Genomic DNA, 21,812 nt, shown 5'->3' with positions numbered 1-21,812 from the left:
AAAATTGATTTGGTAGAGTCCTTAGGGTTTGCTTTCCAATGGGAGGGTGCCATCCTTTTCTTAGCCTTAAGCTCAAGTAGTTCTTCGGAGAACCAGGCGTTAGAATGCTTGGACCGCTTGGCTTTTTTCAGGATAAGTGGGACAATGGCGTCAACTGCCTGAGAGATGACTGTTTTGAACACATTGGCTAGAATGTCTGGGTCACTGGAGAAGGGGGCCTGAAGGGCAGGTACTAAGAGGTAGGGTGTGAGCTTTCTTTCGTTAGTTGCCGGCCGCTTCTGTCCAGTGCTGAGGGGGAGGGGAGTTTCTTTGACTTGGCTCCTAGAGACATTGAGTTCAAACAGAATGGAGTGGTGATTCGACCAAGAGATAGGGGAGATGTCAGTAACTCTGAGGAACAGTTATGATGGGCAACCCAGTCAAGGGTACGACCCTTACAATGGGTGGGTTCCCTGATGTCCTGAGTAGACCCTAGGGTGGATAGTGCTTTAGTGAGGGATCAGCATGGGTATCATTAGGATAATTGAAACCTCAATTAATTAGATTGGGAGGTTTTCTTCAGATTATCCGAAAGGGAATGTATCAGGGCATACTGGAAGTCTGACAATGGCCCTGGTGGTCTATAAATAATAGGCAGAGTAATGGTACAGTTAGCAGAGACCTTAACTTTAATTATAAAGTGGCAACATCACCCGGAATAGTTGCCCTTCCCCAGATTCTTATAGGTGGGCAATTATAACACAACAGTAACTGCTCCCACTCTCCAATGCTAAATTATAGATTTCAGCCAACTACTAACACAGAAGATTTCAAAATTATGATTTAAAAACATTTTAGGCATTTCTTAATCCAGATAAAAAAAATATACCTTTAGTGTCCCAAATACTAACATGGGAATTCAACAAATCGCAACATACTTAAACAATAGGATCATAGCATACACAACTTGTGTTCATCTTTGAGAAAAACACAAAACAGCTCTGTAGATCACTGTAGTAAGTATCAAGGACTTGCCTAAGTTATTCATGGCCGCTGATGAAGAAACGGCAGTGAATAGTGGTTTGTGAATGATCTTGAAAACAAGAGCAGGCCAGACCCAGCAGTGCTCATGGGAAATTGTTCCATGCAGTCCTTGGATCACTGCGCCTCCTTTAATTGGCTATTTTTATTCTGACCCGGCGCTGCATAGATGCGAAAAAGACGCTTCTAATTGATTCGACTTACACTGTCCAACAGAGGAGAACTGTGATTTGCAAAAGATTTCCTTGTTTGCCCTGCTATCGTCTTGTGCACATCCTTCATTTAGCCATCTTAATTCAATTAAAGGAAATAAGGACTGTTTGACCGATGGGTGAACCATATTTTAACTGAAGACAATTCTATTTAAACCGGAGCATATCCACCGCGGTAATTGTCAGCCAGCTACTTCCGATCGCAAACTTTTATTTTGAAAGGTCATGGTGTGGTCACCAAAGAGACACATACAGTCAAAGCAAATGCGGGGCCAGAATGGCTGAGTGGCTTTCCAAGTTTTTAAGGTTTCAGGTTCCTGCCGATGCAAACGATGTCTGTCTGTTACAGGAACATTCTGCTATTCTGCTTAAATTAACGCTCAATTATCTAGGGCTGACATGTGTTTTTTTTTATAGTTCGCGACAAAACTGTTTTCAATGGCTTCCTTGGTTCACAAAATCATTTGTTTAAAAACAATAAACTGCCTCCTGGAGCCAGAATTAAAGACGACGTAGATGGATGAGCTTTTTCAATAACATTCTGGACGGTCTTCGCAATGAAGTGTAGCCTAAAGTCAATTTTTTGGTTATCTTCGGAGGTTCTGATCTATATTTTGAGGATATGTGTACGCTAGAATCCATTTAGCAGCCCTAGACCTAGCGCCTTGGACTTGGCTGGTAATTGCCGTCTCTTGTTAAGTGCCCCTGCTCAACTGCCAGTCTTCCAGAGTGGTGTGCACTGTGATATCTGTCTATAGCATCGCTAAGTAGGGTAGTCACTGTGATCACTCTTATGGTGCCACAAGGTTTTGATCGAGATTTTGAGGAGGTTTTTTGTACGCTAAAATCCGTTTAGCAGCCCTAGACCTAGCACCCCTGGTTTTCCTTGTTAAGTGCCCCTGCTCAACTGGCGGTTTTCCGCACTGGTGCGCAGTGTGATATCTGACCACAGCATTGCCATGTAGGTTGGTATCAGTGATCACTCATATGCTGCCAATAGAGCTTTAAACTCATGGAATTCCATACATGTTGGCACACCTTGATCTTGTCCTAAAGGGGAAGCTAGCAGGGCAGGGATTGCATCTATACAAGTGGATGTGTCATGTATTAGAACCAGAACAGCCTTGTTTCCTTGTCTGAATAATCCTCAGTCAAATCAAGGTATATGAAACAAACATATTCCAACAATCCATCCTTCCCCTCCTGTTCACCAAGATAATCTTTCACCCTAAACCCACAGTATACACACAATACCAGAAAGGGCTGGAGCCCCAACACCTGCATAGCCGCCGCAGCGGTCTATGCTGACGCTTGAATCCCTGCGCTGAATACGAAAGCCTCTGCATGTAGCAATCCTCGTGGCACCTCCTCTGCTACCCTTGCCTTGAAACTGCCTCTTTATTTCATTTTATAACCCTAAGGCATCTCTGTGCCTTGAATACCACGTGGAGCACCGGCTCCATGGTCTATCAGCTGATTTCATTATTATTCGCAAGCATTTCGCCATAGACAAGATGGCCGCCGCATTTGGCATGCACCCTGCTATCCGATTCAATGTTTTACAAGGTTGCTAAGCAACCGATCGCCACGCTGACTATATCAGCCTATAGCATCCGCCGGCAGGCGGAAGCCAGCTCATTGTCAAAGGCCCCCTGTAAAAGGCCCTGTCCCAAGCCGGTTGGAGTCAGGCAGACCAAGGGACCGATTCCCAAACTCTGAGCGACCCTACCGTCATCAATCATCTCATCCACCCCTTTTTCTCTGGTATGCGCCTACCTTGCTATGTTTAATCTAACCCGATATCTAGATACTACTGATCTTACATCTCCCCACCCTACTTTCTCCCTGTGTATATGTTGTTAAGGCACCTTACTGAGACCTCAGCACTGCATTGTTAGTATTGTTAGACCTCCTATGCTGCCCTTAGAAGCTGTGCCTCTATGTCTCACTCAAACTTGAAACTGTATGCTCAATGTGTTACTGCTGTGCCACCGATACACGGCGCTCTTCTCGCCTCATAGTACTCACATCGTTATTTGTTCCTGGATCTCCCTCTCGGCCCGCAACTCCAGGTCTTACGCACGTTTTGTCATTATGACTGCTTTGTTTATGGTTAGCTACCAAACTCTGCTGCTTGCCCTGTTTCCTGATTGTTTAGCCAGACAGCGCTTCTGCCTCTCGGCTGGTAAATCCAGCATACCGCATACTTGCTGCTGCTGTTTGTATTACTACTGCCCTCTGTTGCCATCTAACCTGCTCGCCCTGCCCCTTGAAAGCTTGTATAGCCAAATGGAGCATCTGCCTCTCGGCCGGTAAATCCAGCTCACAACATAATTGCTATTACTGTCGCTGTCAGTGCTGCTGCTATGTTACCTAACATGCTCACCCTGCTCCCAAACTGTGCAGCTCACCCTGCTTCCTGACTGCATAGCCAGATGGCGCATCTGACTCCTGGCCAGCAGACCCATTTCACCACATAATTATCGCTCCGGCTACCGTTATTGTAGCTGTGGTGCCATCTAACTTGCTCGCCCTGCGCTTTGAACGGCTAGCCAGTTGGTACACCTAAATATCCCATCGCCCCTACCAGCACTACTCCACACTTTCACAGCACTGCCTGAGTCCCTAAATTTAGCTTAGCCTGAATCTGCTTCTCACTGTGACTACAATCTGAGCTAAGCCCATTGTGACTGCCAGAGTACTGCTGACTAAATATACAGACTAGATCCCAAGAGGCACACAGCTAAGATAGCACGGTTCCTACTACTCTACCTATTTATTACCTGATCACCTTTGAGTTACATGTCAATTCTACATAAAGTATCCTTAACTATGGCCACCATCCTACCCTTATTGAACACCATAGCACCCACATGGCTTCTGCTGCCACTCAAGCCTAACCTACCGTTGCCTAATTTTAACCCTGAATCTGTTGACAGCGGCAACTGCCCTATCCCTACATTACAATGGATCCATCTCTACGCTTCGCAGCCTACGCCTAATCAGCCTTGCCCGTTAAACATTTGAAATGCCAGGCTAGGTTTTCGCATCAAACACACAGGGAAGGTCAACTTGCCCCACACATTTTCTATAAAGCCTAATCCTATGACTACTACCACCACCAGACTCAACACCATACCCAAATACACAATCAACACCCCATCACTTAAATCAACTATAACTACAGACAAAGCATCAACCTCCCCAGAGGCACCACTCATCAAAGGAGCACTAATTAATGCAAGATCACTTATTGCTCATACCCTAGATATAGCAGACCTCAGTACATCCAACCATCTTGACTTTCTAGTGATCACCGAGACTTGGTTACACCCAGCTGCTGGGCCATCTCTGTCTCCTGCCTTCCCAGAAAACGACACCATTATCAGAGCACACAGAGATTCATTGCAAAAAACAACTATGCCTTAGAGAACTTACCAAAGAACCCTTCCCTTCAGGTGAACTTCTTTCAGTCAAACTCCTGTTGTCAGCTTCTCGTACACTCTTGCTACATCTCTTATACTGACCCGCCGGCCCTATTTCGTGCTTCAAGGAAGATATCAGTTTCCTCCTTACTCGTAACACCAAACCGAGTTCCCAAATTGCCCTTCTGGGAGTCCTCAACCTAGGCCTTCATGATGTGAATGATATTAATGCATCAGCCATAGAGAACACACTCGTACAGTTTGGCTTCGAACACAGGGTCAGCGGTCCCACACACGGCAAGGGAAGAGCCCTGGATTGGCTGGCAGACCTTAATTGCACTACTAGGATAACTGCCAACATGCCTTGCGCTCGATCAGACCACCACTGCATCTCCTTTACCATTCAGAACAGATTGTGCCCTAATCCAACTGCCATCCAAGCCCCACAGGCCCTATCTAGAAACAATCGCAACATCACTACAGATAACTTACTGCCATTACTACAACCCATCATCGAGCCCTCTAAAGGCTCTGACAAGGACCTGTCACGTCTCGTGGACCTATATAACCATATCTTACTTCAAGCATTAAACATAATCGCCCCGCTGAAAACTAGGAAAGCTAAACCAGTTGCCCACTTAAATAAATGGTTCTCTACTGATTTAAAAGCCTTACATAGTTCTAAAAGAATTAGCAAAGCCACATTGAAAAAAACACCCTCCGATTTAAACAAGGAAAAGCTCATTAGCGCTGCTACCACATAGAAAGCAGCTATACTAAAAACCAAAAGAGAGACCTACGTCAAAATACAAACTGCTAAATCGGGCTCCAAGGAACTGTTCACTATCCTCAGAGAGCTGGAGACGGTGATTCCACCCACAGAATCCTGCATCAAAGATGCTTCTTGGTGTGCCAATATCCAAAAAGCCCTTTTCGACAAAATAGCTCTGTTGCAAATCGAATTAGAAGCCAAAAAGCGAAGTCTGACTGAGCACTAACCTCAAACCCCATGACCCACAGTCTATACTGTGTCACCCATTCCAACTTTCCCCAGTCACCACTAAGGAGGTAGAAGACATCATAGCCAGCCTAAAACCCTCTAGATTTCTGGTGGATATCTGCCCAGCCACGGTCATAAAGGAAGGAGCAAATGACTTTCCTCCGTTCATCACATCCCTTATCAATAGATCTTTCGAATCCTGCATAGTCCCCAACAACCTCAAGGAGGCATGGGACATGCCTTTTCTCAGAAAAACAAATTGTGATCCAAACACTCCAACTAACTACAGACCTATAACAACAGTATTGTTCCTCCTGAAAATCCTTGACAGTGTGGCAACACCTTGACGACAACAACCTTTTAGGCCTACGCCAATCAGGATTAAGGCCTAGACATGGCACTGAAACTGCTTTCCTCGATCTGAAAATCCAAATGGATGAATTAAAAGATAAAGGAAACCTTGCCATACTCCTTCTGCTGGACCTTTCAGCAGCTTTTGATTTAGTTGATCATAATATCACCACCAAGCACTTGACCACAGCAGCCTCTTTCTCCCAGAATGCTGCCACCTGGATTCAATCCTTCTGAGCAGATAGGGCCATGAGGGGCTTCACACCCACAGCACCTGCTGAACCAGTACTAACCACCTGCAGAGTCCCACAGGGTTCCTGCGTCTCCCCCACTCTATACAATATCTTTACGAAGCGCCTGTTTGATCACCTTGACGACTTGGGTGTCACCTACACTAACTATGCGGACGACACCCAGGTCCTCATCACTCTCACGGGCTGCTACACCACAGACACAAAAATGTTAAACGAAATCTATCATCATATTCAGTCATGGATGTCCACCCATGGCCTCTGCCTGAATGATAAGACCGAATTACTTCTCATAGGCTCTCAGTCTCTTCTAAACAAACTAGATACCCTTTATAAATCCTTCAACATCGATGGGAATATCATCATATGTCTCGAGTGAGGTCAAAACGCTAGGCATCTACCTAGACTACACCCTCACCCTCACCAGGTAAGTCAATTCCACTGCCTCTGCAAAGGCATATACCATGAAGCTGATCAATGCCTGCAAACCGTTACTTTCTACCATTAGCTGCATTACATTAGCCAGAGCTCTGATATTATCCAAGCTGTACTATTGTAACACTTTATATCTAGGCTCCAGTAAACAAACTTGAACAAACTAAAAGTGCTTCAGAATAGCGCACTTAGATCTGCCCTAAACATTCAACGAACCATCCACGTCTCAGCAATAAGACGTGACACAAAATGGCTGCCAGTGAAAGACAGAATTACACTTCGAACATTAGTAATTACGCATAAATACCTCTCCAACACGGCTCCTAAATACCTGGTTGACAAATTCACCGGGAACCAATCTACCAGATCTAATTACCTACACTGCATCAACATTCCTAAATACAGACTACAACAAGCTGGAAGGTCCACCTTCCCGGTGCTTGCAGGCAAGCTTAGGAACTCTCTGCCTACAGCACTTAGAGCTGAACCTTATTGGACTTTCAGAAATAAAGTAAAAGCATGGCTCGTCACCCAACAAATCTGATTACTGGCTGGAGTCCCATCTGCAAGATCTGAAGCTGCTCACATCTCTATAACCTCAGTAAAGGAGCAACACTCTCTCTCTCCCTTTCAGTTCTGCAAGTCAGATTGAAATATCGCAAACACTGAATAGCTCTCATCATGAAACATTCATACTAACCATAGCCAATGTGCCATTGCCACTGGATAAAATGCACTTTCTGCTCAGATGTGCATTAAATGTACACAGTGCATTATAATGCCGGAGAAATTAGCCCCAATGCACTGCAGAATCTAGTGAGCGTTTAACTTATGCAGAACATCATAACACTTAGGATAGCGCACATTTACGCACTTAAGATTACTCAGTGTTCTGATGCCACCCGAAATGAGCGGGTCTATTCTTCGTTCTTATTCCCCATGCTCATGGCACCTGTATTAAGATGGATTTCTAGAATCTGGCCTGGTGAAATATTTTGGGAGGTCACCCTAGCTATAGTGAGCAGGGGAACTTGGAGAGGTTAGCCAAAAGCCAATTAAGCTAGCAATGCAGATCAGTCAAGACTATTCTCAGAAGAGTGTGAGTGAGGTTGGAGGTCCACTGTGAGTTCACAAAGTGAAGTACACAATAATTCAATTTAGACAGGAATGTAAAAAAATACTGTGTTTATTTGAGGCCTTAAAAACATGTTATAAAATGAAACTAGCAGGTGAAACTATCTCACAACACTCAATAATAAACATATATGCAACCACTATGGGTCTTCAAATGCATTCAATGACTTAAATCAATAAAGGAAGGGAAGTAGGTGATGCAGTAATATGGAACCAGTCACAAGAAATATGCCCTAGCTTCAGAAGTCCAATCCCTGTGAAGAGTGAGGACTTCCCAGGTCCCAACGTTTCTCCCCAGAATGTAATGTATCTGGTGCAGGTAAAGTACTTGTGTTGGTGATTGTTCAAGAAGATATGCAAAAAGTGAAAATGTGTTCTTTCAGGTTTTACTACTCAGGTGCGACAACTAAAAAGCAGTGAAATGGAAGGATACAAAAATACTCGTCCCAATGTTTTCCTATGGAGGACAGGGGGAGACAAATGATCGGCTTTTACTTACCACCCGGACTCCAATTTTCCCAGAGGACTGGATATGTCAACTAGGGATCGCTGGAGGTTGGATTTCTTGCCAATGGCTCTGGTGAGAGGTGCCCAGGAGCTGCGGGTTCACAGATTCTTCCGGTCGCGTCCAGGAGCAGAGTGCAAACCTTGGTGATGGAGAAAGGCAAAAAGCACTGTTACAAACCTCTTCGGGACACTTCACATGACTGGGGAAGGCAAGCTCCAGGGACAGCCAGCGCACAAAGCCAACGGCAGACATTCTTCCAGTCATGGTTGAAGAAGACCTTCCAAAGCAGGATCCCTTGAAGCTGCGAAGCTTCAGTTCGTCAGGAGGGCATATCAAGCGACAAGCTGGACACCACCGAAGCTGGCTGCAAATGAAGGACGGCGACCAGAGGCGTTGCTAGTGGGAGGCCTAGGGGGCTATAGCCCCGGTTGTTTGGTTGTAGCCTCGGATAGAATCTCAAGGGTTACAACCAAAAGGCTAGCTGCAAAGAGTCTCGACAGTCCCAACATTAGGGTAGCCCCAGATCTTTTCCAGACCCTAGCAACACCCCTGACGGCGACTGTTCTAACAAGGTAGCCCACTGGAGAGCTGGCCAGGCCACTGGTTGGTCCAGGGACACTTCTGGAGGCTCAGGAAAACTGGATCTTCGAGAACATGATGAGACTTGTTGGTCCCACCAGGCCAGTGGTTGAACCACTGCACAGGCCCTTTGCATATCAGCTAGTCCAACAGGGCCTAACTGGGCCACACACAGGAAGGGATGCAGGGCCTCTTCAGGAGCCTTCTTTGGATCTTCAGTCAGCTGGTCTTCTACACAGGATTCGCTGATATGAAGAAATGGCTGGCGGAGTCCTCTTCGTATTCAAAATCCAGCCTTGAAACGAGTCCAAACCCACCAATAGGAAGAATCTGCACCATTCAAACAGCCATTAGTTGTCCAATTCAGGGCCAACTACTGGTTTCACTCATGCCCCACGCCCCACAACAAAACGTTTTGGGGTCCATAGAACTATTAAGGGAAAGTTGCCAAAAGATAAATATTTTGCAACAGACTACATGCCATAATTACTCAGTGTGATCACTGCACCTAAAAGGAGTGCACCTCAAATGCTCAGCCGGCAAACAGCACATGAACGGAGTGCTCCTTTGTGCCTCAAAGGCTCTGTGTGCCTATAATGCTCAGCATGGCCACATCGCCTGAACGAAGTGTGCCTGTGCACCTTAAGAATTCAGTGTGCCCAACGCACCTGGATTTAATGCACCATATATATGTGCTTAAAACAGGGATCCCCTGCTGCTCATCAATACAAAGTTCTTGTGTGACCATGTCACTGTTAGAGTGGATGGTGATTATAAGGCCCAGTGCTAAATAGCGCGTGTCTCCCTACGTTTGTACATAATACCTTTCACAAAATCACTGATTTCAATGGGAAAGCAAATACTAGTGAGAAAATCATTAGGGTCAAAAGTCGAAAATAAATTACCATGATTATTCACTGATTCTGACTATTCCTATATTGTGCTCAGAGTAGAGGGCCCTGCAATGGGAATCCATGCACTTTGTTGTTGACATACACCCAAAAACACATTTGTGCTCAATTATTGACCATTCTAAAGTCAGATCGCACTTTATAGCTATTAAATTACATTTGTGCGTGATAAACTCTCTAGTGCCGCATATGTTTACATATCTCAGTGCACACTTGTATTCTCGCACCAGAAAAGACAATGAACCTCATTCTGAGGTCGGCGGTAACCCGCCAGTGCCAGAAACAATGAATTTGCCACCGGGAGTCCCGCGGGAAGTCAGGCGGCAGATTCGGTAACTCACCATCCCCGTGGAGTGCCACAGGACTCCATGGGAGTGGGGAGACGGAAGTACAGGCACCATTGCTAACGATGCCGTTGCTTCCGTGACAACTCTGCCTACAGGGGCTGAGGTGCCCGGCAGGGTCAGACCTGCCGGGTGCTACGGCCTTTGCAGGCAGACTCGTAGTGTGGCAGTCCGGAAACAAGGGTGCCGGTAAGCGTACCGGCACCCTTGTTTCTGGACCGCCTGTAATGCTTATGCGCTAAAACAACATGGCGCCGGCCCGCAGCCATTTATGGACGCTCACTCTGACGAATAAGGCGTAGGCCGTTGGCAGGCTTTGCAAGCTCAGCAGAACACCTGGACAACTTGGTAGCGAAGGCAGAGCAAGGTCACACAAATATTAGCGAAGGAGCTCACTTCGGGGAATAGCTATGGTATTGTACAATGAAGGACGAACTGGAAAGGGAGTCGGCGCGCATTGCAGGTGCAGTGATATGGGGTCCTGGGAATGAATGCGAGGAGACGAGAGATGGGTTTTTCCACTTCTGACCGTTTCTTTCCACTCTTTGCCACCTTCACTTAGGATCTGCTCTTCGGCCGAGGACAGATATAATAAAGGGAGGAGGGGAAAAGACCCCATAAGAATAAAGTGACTTGTAAGCAGGAGAGCAGTTAGAACTTGGATCCCGGGTGAAGTAGTCTCGCTGGAAGGGAGGACGCTCTCCTCCAGAGCCCATTATTGCGCGTGATCTCTTGTGCCTACCTGCTGTGGGACTAAGCAGTGTTGCAGAGGCTAAGATGAAGGTGTCTCCAATAACAGCGCTGACGGTGAGGTGTATTTCATATTATATCCACATATAACTAACCTTTTGTTGACTTGGGGTTTTATATTCCTATTCATGAGTGTGCAGGCATATAAACAATATAGAGACCCCTAAATATGTGTATGGTATAATAAACAGCCTGTAACAAGCCCTTTTCTTTCATCATTGGTCGTTATGAGTCTTATTTCTTACCTCTCTGAGTTCAATTGTTTATTGTGCGAGATTGGCCGGGAACTGGTAAGTCTAAGGCGTTCCCCAATAAGGCCCAGGTAGGAGCACAACACTTCCACACTCGGAATGAGGCCCAATGTTAATCTTAGAGTCATAACAACATTGCTAATCCTAGAGCCAACATCATTGTGTTAAATTCCTGTAAACAGTGCGGTATCATTGCCCCTTGATGCAGTGGAAGAAGAGGATTACCTTGTTTGGGAGATCCAGCTGAACGCTGAGGGGTTGGCTATTCCAGTTCTACCTATTTGTGGGTGAATTCAACACCCAGTACTCACACTCCTCTTTTAACTCAGGCTGAGTGATTGGGCGACCACCACAGGCTTAATTAATTTCCCAGTAGGTCACACAGGTGGGCAGGAATGAACAACAGAACCTCACACTCCATGTACATTGATGTCGTTAAGGTGGCCCCAAAATCCAAGATAGGCCCAGAGGAATCAGAGTGAATCTAAACCAGACTCAATAGCGGAGTAGACAAAGTGCATGGCAAAACCCAGCTTTATGAGGTATCCAGTGATTCCCTTGAATACAAAGCATCGAATGCAAAAGCATTGAATGCAAAAGCCTCGACATATTGCATTATTTTCGTAGGTAAATGTTTTTTTATTATAATGGGTTTTAAGGGGTAAAAAAACAAGGGTTGGAGGACCCCCATTTAAAAAAATTGCTTTTAAAAATGCATTTTTTTAATACATTTTTTTCCAAAGCTTTTGCATTCAATGCTTTTGCATTCAAAGCTATCACTATAAACCCTTTATTATCATGAAAACAAATCTGGGACAGCATACAAGCATTCAAATCTCACTGCTCTCAACATGTTAATTAAAAGCAATTGATTAAGTACTACAAACTCGTCATCAAGGACGTCATAACATAATATTAGTTTAAAAAACCTAAGGGGAACGGGGATAGGTTAGTGGGTTTGGCTACATTTGTATTCCATATGGGTTAAACATTTGATTGGGTTACAAATATCTGATGGTTCCATCTAGAACCACCCCTATATTGATAAAGTAAACTACATCATCTTAACGGCAAGGGGTTGGTTGGCATACTACTTGATGGGTGGCATGACTCAAAGGATTTTTACAGGTGGGGACATTGCTAACCAAGATTGGACCCTCGACAGGTCATCAAGATATGAGCCAGACATAGTCGGGGGCCAGAGGCCCATGGACCGTTCATCTTCCAATTAAAAAAGTTACCATCCCTCATTCTCAGGCCATGAGAACGGGCAATACTTTTGTACATGGCCTTGTGTGATGCCTCATGCCTACGTGTGTGTTTAGGGAGTACAGCAGGTGTCCTTTCTGTGTCCGCTTCAAAAGAATGACCAGTGGTGTCCAATTATGGGTCACTTGCTACAAGACTGTCTGAAATTGAATTAACTTCTATTTATTGAGGTTTTAGCTAATATGAATGTGCGTGTCATGTTTTCTATTGCCACTGGGGACACTTGAGTTATTCTTCATGGAGTCGTTTGGCTTACTGTTGTACTGCACATGACCATGAAAAGGTTGTTTGTGCCCTTCTGAAACTTTTAATCAATCTGGGAGTATACTGCTTGTGTCTTGGGAATTGCTATCTCGTGCCTTTGGTTCTTCGCGGTTCCAATCCTCCCTTATTCCACTTTAACCTTGGCACTGTTTGCCAGCCACTGTCTGAGCTCTGCGCTGATATGCAATTAATTCTGTGTTTTGAGCCTTTTGAGTTTTCCTGAGGCTTTGAGCCTGTACTCATTCAGAGACGTGCTGCGGCTTCCATTTTTACTAGGATGGCTGTCCAACTACACCCTTGCTTCTGTGTTAACAAGCTATTATTCGCATATATTTCATGTTGCATTAACCTTATACATTGTCCTGTTAGTGTTCTTCATATCTGTGGATGCTATGTTCATTTTCTTCATGTCTAAAAGCATATTTTACCTATTGTACTTCATGTAAAGTGCATGTTTGCTTTGTGTCTAATGCATGCTTTTTTACTGTTACAATGTTAGTTTGAATGCTTTTGCCATCTTTAGCTCACATTGTCCCCAAGTCCTGCTGGACCTGTGGGGATAAGGGCAGAACGGAGGCCTCAATCCGTAACGTCTCTCACTGTTGCGGTATTGGTGCAGGGGAGGGGCAAAAGCTATGGATGGCATATTCATCTGCCTCCCAACAATGTCACTTTGATGAATTTATGACCCAATTTATGACACAAACACTCACTCATTTATTCTTTTATAACCACCAATCCGGGTTTACTCTTCCCATGTAATGAAGCATTGGCTCTAGGTTGTAATATGCATACTGTCAAGACAATTAGCAAAGTCCAGCCACAAGTGGAGTCTATGACTGCCCAAGATCAAAGTTTCAGAGCTCCACAGGTAACAACTTGCTTTTACTATTACACACTCTTGAAGGCTTCACCAAGGAGGGGCGGGGTCCTGTGCTTTTAACTATAGTTCTTTGTAGGTAGTAGAGCGACATTCATCTATGGCAGCGGGATACGAAGGTACTCAAGATTGGATCACTATCATCGCAAGCGTCTGCCTTCCGTTCATGGCACTATACTTAATGCCAGTTCATTCTATGTATAAAGATTGTAAAGGGCTCCATTGCTTCTCAAAGGTAGGCCTGTGCTCAATAAATACCCTAATAATAATTATTATTATTATGATATTGAGTTATCTCTCGGTAGGCCTGTCACTCCTCCTGCCTCTACCCCATGGTGCAGCACCCCATGTGCCCCGTGGTGCTGCAGGGAGGGATGAACAGGAGAGGCAGTCTCTTGTAAATTAGGCACCCAATAGCTAAGGTGGCTTACTGGCTCTGAATAAAGGGTCACCACCTCACTGAAACGTTGCATGCTTCTTATTCTTCCACATTGAGCTGGACGGCTTCTAGGGTGTACGGCTCTAGGGGTGAATGGATGATCCTCTCAGGGCAGTTGCTGCAGGGATTAGTTGCTCCCCCACAGGAACATAAGCTGACCTTGTCGCCAACATGTTGTATTCATCTTCTGGTTGCATGCATTGAAGACTCAGGGTAGCAGCCTTCAAGTGAGGCTGTTTATTCCAGATAATGCAGCAAAATAAAGTACAGCATACTCCAGTAAGTCTCCAGGTCAGCAACCTCGTTTCCCCTCTCTCACAGGCCTGACCAGGCTAGCTGATGCTCCTAGAACACCTGCTCAGTTACATAGCTGGGGTTCAGCGAGGCTGGAGGATGCAGGATACAACAGACAATTGTAGATCTTCTGGGGGAAATGGCCATGCAGCCTGGATTGTCTAACAAGCGGGCCAGAAGCTAATGTAGTTGGGCTCACCGCAGTGACAATAACATCTGTAAATGCCCACAAAGCGCTGCAGAGTGGGCATCTGCAGAGTTTGGGTGGGCCATGCCAGCTCAGGCCCTAGCCAGTCTACGCCTCTTGCCTAGGTTAATGAAACCGTGCTACAGTGGGTATTGCTTTTCACACTCATGCAGCAGGCCTTAACAGCACGAACGAATGAACCGCTCAGCGGAACCGAGCGCCAATGATCATAGGCATGGCAAACAAGCAGGCGCCTTGACTGGCGAGGCACATATGTATCCAATGACAGCGTGAGTGATTGTAAGGAACGCTGCCGCTGTGCCCGTAGCAGATAACCTACATTTAAGAAGAGGGTGACATGCAACCTGTAATTTAGTCGCTAGCCATGCCACCATAGACAGCCCTGCAGCTGCGCGTTGCTAATGACCTCGTGGCAGTACACGGATGCTCACTGAAGGATTTCCCTAAAGTCAAAGCTAGGCACAATGCCACTAATACTGCCGTAAAACTCACGCAGGCGACCGGGGGCGAGGGGGTAATCAAGCTTACAGATTAAGGCTCTCCAAAGCTCCAAGATCAGCACAGCTCGGGGTGTTTATTAACCCATCCTGTGCCGAGACACACACTGCAGTTTCACATTGTCTGGCGCCAAGGACATTTGGAGAGCCGACCTGGGGAATGAAAGCTTCTGGGAGCTTAACGGGAAGTGGAAACACGCTTATCGTTGTAATACCTGCAACCTCAATTAATGAGCTTGTCACCCTTGTGTTGATTCAATTAGTGCAGTAACAAATATAGAAGCAGACTTCCACCTGCGCGGCTAAGAAGGGACCACAGTCAGATCGATGGAATAAATGTCATTTTTGAAACAATTTGTATTCCTAATTGCTTCCTGACTACCATGCAGCACTTTCCTACCAAAGAGGCCCAAAACATGTAACACACTCATCATTTAATCTTCGACCACCTCCAGAGACTACATTCCAGAACATGATATAGAATCTGAAGAGCTAAAGGACGCGTTCAACGACCAAAGAGCTGCATCCCAGCAGCAGTGCTAGAAGCAAAATGGCCGACCTTTCCAGGGACTGTGACAAGCCCATGGATGCACTGCTAATAGAGCCAATAAGAGGGAAGCTAAAATCACTCGTGGCAAGATCACACAGACCAAGAAGAATACAAACCCACAACTACATACTCAACCCGAGAAGATGGAGTAATGAGGCTCAAGTCTCGGTATCCAAAAATCACCGCTGATGGATACAAATCTATCAGCAAGAAGAAGATCAAGCGCACTCGTGGCATCTGCTGAGTCGAGAATAGGCAGAGGGACTGCTGCTTCCATTAATGTAAATCTTTCCATACCCAAACCTTCTACATCCTGCATTTACATTGGATGCCGTTATAACAAAGTTGGTGGTTTCAAGGTTGAAGTGGGAGGCTAAGCTGCACACTACAAAGATGTTAGTTTGAGGTTAGCAATACAGCTCACCAGTAAGCATTTTAAGTTTTAAAAAAAGTCATTGATTTTTTAGAACGCCCTTGATGCCTGACTTCAGCCCCCAAGCGCAGTCTGGGAATCAAACCTGTGCTGCTCCAAGACAAGCTGGTTGCCCCTGAGCTATCCTCAAGTTTGTTTAAAACAGGAGAGACCTAGGGGGTACTGGTGGGCATCTCCTTGTCACCCTCTGTTTATGCAGTGCCAACTGGTATTACACATGCCACTGGAACCTTTTGAAACTCGTCGCCAGATTTGAAAACACATTTGATGGCTTCAAGGATGAAGCAAGAGGCCAGGTTACGACGATGAAGACTTTATCCTCAGGTTAACATTTCATTTAATCATTATGCCTTTAAATGACATGCACACAGCTTGCACCCACTCATGATGGGTGGCCGGACAAGCATGCCGGACCTAAGTGATTCTTACGCCTACACTTAGGGATTCAAAGCTTCACAAAAGATTAAAAACAAACCAAAACTTTAAGAGCAAAATAAAAAAAAACACTGAGATGAAATGCTGGGCAAAAGGTGGTGCACCCGTCGGGGAATGGGGAGAGCATGGAATAAAGGAGTGAAAAACTCCAAACAATAATGAGAACAGGTTGCACTTACACACACACACACACATTTTCATGCTTACAAATGAGCATGCAGAGGTCGATGTTTGGCATAGAGAGGCCGGTATGATGCCATAAATGCCAACATAGCCCATTCCATTCAGGAGGTGGTACATCCAGTCTTGGTTTTTCCTTTGCATTCTAGAACTTGCAGTGCTGCCCTTCCCAATGATAAAAACCAGGACTACAAGTTCCCAGGTACATTTAGGGGTCGCCAGAGGTCGCAACTGCGACCTCTGTGGTCTCCCTTGCGACCTCTACTCTAAAAAAAAAAAAGATATATATTATTTTTCTGTAATGCAAGCTCCTGGGCTGTGGCCAGCACCATGTGGCTTTTTACTTCTGGAGTGGCTGGCTTTCTTGTTCAGGCCCCTTAAAAAAATGAACAAAAATAAGAACAGGAGTGACACAAGTCTAACACTTTCAGCACTGACCCTAAATAAGAAAGAATAGGAATACTAAATATTGTGTCTTTCTGGAATTCTATACAATAATTGCTAGACTCATGAAAGGTTTATTTCAGGCACACTTCAGGGGGTGAGTCACTGATTTAGTCTGTTCTTAAACGCCTCAACTCAGCCTTTCATCCTTCTGAGGTTTATAAATGTGTACCAACACAGGTTGGGTGATATTGGGTGTATAATGTTTCTATTTAAAGCGCTTAAGTGTAAGTGCTATATAATAACACATCATTATCATTTGGTCATGGACGTCTGCTTGCATTCGCAGTAATTTGGTAATACGGGCCTATACACACTGATCTTAACGATGCATATGGTGATCCATTCTTGTATGAAATGTACATCACATTATAGTGATATCGTAACCATATTTTTCGTAGTGTACAATGCTGTGATGCCACTTCCTGTTTTGTCTCTACACCATGTCTAAACGGCAGGTTGCGATTTCAGGGCCTGGTGGAGGACGTGTCAGCCTTTCATGTTCCTGAAGTCAATACAATGAACACTATCGAATGTGTAACATCAACACCAATAAGGTGTGTGCCGAAGGATGGTTGCCATCCTTATAAAAGAGCATGATCTTTATATAAAATATTCAGTGCTTGGGTGGAGCAGCGGGAAAAGCAACATTCTAAATAGTCAGGGTGGCAAGTGCAAATGTGGGCGTTCCCACGAAGTATGGCTGCAGACGCTTCATTAAAATGCAGCAGCTGTTTCTGGCGGCACACATGTCCTCACTGCCCCCAGTTTAATAGAGCAGATTTTCAAGGGGACACATTTGCATAAACCATGCAGATGACAGGGCTGCTGCTCTAATTGTCACAGATTATCGGGTTATTCTCTCAGTCATGTGACACACATGCATATCTAATCAGGGCCAACGCTTCAGGCGCGGCAAAGCCAGGCGGGACACAGCATGTACAAACTGTTACTAGACTAACTTATCACTGTACCGAGCCTTTCTGCGACGCGCCCTCTCTAACACACAACTCATTTTACAGAGTTCCGAAGAAGGGGCGATGGAGCCCCTCCCAGGGCCTGCTGTCTCACCCACCACTCATTGAGCTGCCTGACTCACTAACGTTAGAGTGTTGCACTCGCTGCGCCTCTTGGCGCTACTGTTGAATCATATTTAACTGGACCGCCTGAAATATTCCATGGGATGGAGCCGATGCGGGTTACTTTTAAAGGCCTCGGGTAATCTCAACATCACATTGCACCCAGTCAAGTTTCAAATTCAGATTCGTACTTTCTGTTGCCTACCTTTTTAACCCCTCTCATTTCAAATACAAAAACGCACGCACACGCTCACAGGGGTTGGGAATGAATTAAGAGAGAATGCTGATATTGTTGGTGGAATGAGAGCAAGCGCTGCCTGCAGCTTGCCCGGGACAGGTGGGAGGGAGATAAGTCTGGGCATTATTGATGGAGCAGCAGCAGCAGCCAGGCTTAGCAGCCAGTCGGATAATGACCCATCCATATATTCATAACAAGGCGCTCATTCATCATAATTCATACCAAAAAAACCGCGGCCTAGCTAATGGAGGGAATGTGTGAAAAGTGATTGGCTGGGTAAAATGCTGCATGGAGCTAGAAAGGCCTTAATTGATTTTATTGTGCTGCGCCCAAGCCTGCAGCAGGGCCCATCAGATCCGTAACTACATTTCAATTGATTTTCACTGATAGGCTCCTTTCTTATGTCTAAGGCTTAAGTACTAAACTAATAAAGGAATAAAAGACTTTGTAATACAGATGTGGAAATAATGTCTGCACGTGGCTCAATGGGATACAAGACAATTGCATGTTCCGCGCGGGCTCCACCAAAACGACTAACACCAAGGCCAAGAAACGGCGCTGCGCTGCGCTCCGCACGCGGATGGCTAGAATGCAGGTCAAATAGCATTCCGTTTTCTGTGCCTGCCCCTTCGGGTTTATGAAGGTCAAAGTCGATCTGTGTAGTCATCTATATTAATAAATAGGATTACACATTGAGTAAAGTGCATTGCTTCAAGGCATGCTGGTGCAGTGGTGCATATGTAGTATGCTGTGGGAAAATAGGAGTGGACTGGTGTGCGTGTGGTATTTAGGTAGTTTGGGTGGATGTGCTTTGCATGTGTGATGTGGTTTGTGTAGGATGTATGGTCGGCTTTTTCTCGTCTTTGTGTGGATTTCTCAGTGGCGGTGCATGAATGCATATTACGGATGTGGGTCTATATAACAGGGCGCCACACTGCACTAAGAAGAGGCCGGATTCTTTTCTGTAACCTAGTTACCTTATGAGTTGTGAGAACTAAGCAGGGCTGCACAAGTTTTCAGCGGAGCCGGCAAACGTATGCAAAGGGAGAGGCTTCCCCTCCGCATAGCCCGTGGTCACGAACGGACTGCAATAGAGATATACTAGAGGCAGTAAATAAATAGCCCACTACTTCTTCACAATAGGAAAGCAGAAGGTATTGCCGGAATAGCATCCAGATAAAATCCACCAGATGATGGTGTCAGCAGAAATTGCATACACTTTTGTTACAAGCCTCTGGGTGCCTTTGCCCGTGCATGGGTGGGACACATAAGACAGAATGAACTGGATATTTGGATTGGATGATTCTGCCAAAATATGTCCATTGTAGAATATGGTTAGTCCAAGTTGCAACCAAAAATACAGGACAGCTATGGCACAGCCTAAATCTTATTGTCTTTGTTTGCCAAAACATTTGGAATTATTCAGAAGGAGAAAGGTGGTGGTGGTGGTGAGCGGGCGTTCATTGATTCCTGCTCACAAGCTAGCTGGCCCCATGAGAGAACATATCCACGGACACAAACAGCAGTGAGCTCCCGATGTGAGGATCAACAGGGCAGAGGACATGCTCACAGAGTGCCTGATGGCGAAGCCAAAGGTAACAGGGGATAACCACATGCTCACTAAGGCCAGCGGTGGTCAATACAACGTCCCTGAAAAGCTTTCTGGAGAGGATATACAGAGCAGAGGCCACGGGATCTCTTGAGGAAGCTACCACTCCTTAGACAACATCACTGCTCCTACCAAGCATTTCCCAACCTTGGGGCACCCAGTGGTTGAATGTGGGCAGCAGTGAACAATTCAACAGCTCTAGTGGTCTCTTGTCTGCCCCTAGCAGCCCCAGACAATACTTGAACTGAACTATTCTGCAGACCCTTTTTCCCTGGTCCTCACTACAGGGATCCTCCTGAAGAAAACCCTCTCCCTGCCACAGCCATATTCATTGTGTAAGTATGCGGTGCTTACTCGGATCCCCTTTTAGGAAGGATGTGAACTTCTACAGAGTTCATGCTTGTTTTCTGGTAAACTCTTCACTGTTGGTTTTCTGACTTATCTTTTGTTTTGTACTTTTGTATTTGATATGGGTCTCTTTTTACTGTTATTATATCAATCTAGTCACAATCTTGAAAGCACTGTGAGAAACCAGAGGGTGTCTCACTGTTTAGTCCCCAGGGATCTCTTGCTCAGTTGGCCAGGGCACGACCATCGCCTTTGGATCCAGACCCTGGGGTTGGACCAGTGCAGGAGGATACCTGGGTGAGTAGTCCTCAGGGGTGGGGTTGAGATACCCAGTGGTGAAATGTGGTATCTCTCCCTTTTCAACACCTTTACCCCATCCTATTCATTAGGATATTCCAATTTTCCAACTCCCTCCACCCCTTTCCTGCACAAACACTGAGCCAAGGGAGAGGAGGTCTGAGCGAAGAAAGACCAACACTCAAACATTACACCAGACATGTCCCATTAGTACGGCCAGGCAGAGTCAGGCAATTGACCACAATTGCATACACCTGATATCCATTGACTTTCCCCACACAGATAAAAAAGGTGGAGCACTGGGACACACTCTGGGCAAGGCAAAGCACAAGGATCAGTTCTTCTGGGGCAGCAGCGAAGCAGGTGGAGCAGGACGGGCGGCTGAGAAGCAGAATCAAGGAGTGGATAGACCTTGGGCATCCGCCAAACGATCGTTACCTCCAAAGAATCTTGAAGGCTGAACAAGTGACCCAGACGAAAGAGAAATGTGAATCCGGCATTTTGTGAAAAAGATACCAGCAGCTCACCCAGGTGAGCGGCTCAGCTGGGGATGTGAAGCAGCAGCTGTCGTATTAATCTTGGCTCCTAGATCAAAGATGAGAACACAGAAACCAACACAGCTGGTGAGTTAAAGAAAGCCATGAAAGGCCGGTCTGTGTTGAAGATAAAATGTACAATGGCAACAGTGTATCATGAGAATAAAAGTTGCGTGTATACTGAGAAGATGTAAGTGAAAGTAAAATGTAATTAAGCCGCCAAAGTATTGCTGAACTGTGAATAGAATAAGTGAGACATGATACGAGATAGAGTGGTCTGGCAGAGCGAAAATGCTCAATCGAAGGTCTCTGTTTAAATGTGCATAGTGGTGCAAGCGGAAAAGTGAAAAGGCGAGAAACCCATGAATGACACATTTTCCTGACATCAGTGGAAAAATGAATACGAAAAGTGAACTGTAATCTAAGTGGTCATGCTGAGGGATTTGTAAAACCCTTTGAATATTCGAAAGTCTTTGATGAGAAAAGCGAACTGTGAGCAATGGTGATTTGAGGGGGTCGAGCCCGACCGAGGGAGACCTGTAGCGAAATGTGAGCAATTGTGATTTGGATGGTCCGAGCCCGACAGAGTGAGACCTATAGCGAACTGTGAGAAAATGTGATCAGAAGGTCTGAGCCCGACA

This window comes from Ambystoma mexicanum, chromosome 9, assembly GCF_040938575.1.
Source record: "Ambystoma mexicanum isolate Mex_15411 chromosome 9, UKY_AmexF1_1, whole genome shotgun sequence".
Lineage (NCBI taxonomy): Eukaryota > Metazoa > Chordata > Amphibia > Caudata > Ambystomatidae > Ambystoma > Ambystoma mexicanum.
The sequence above is the reverse complement of the archived record's forward strand: the minus strand, read 5'-3'. Positions refer to the sequence as shown.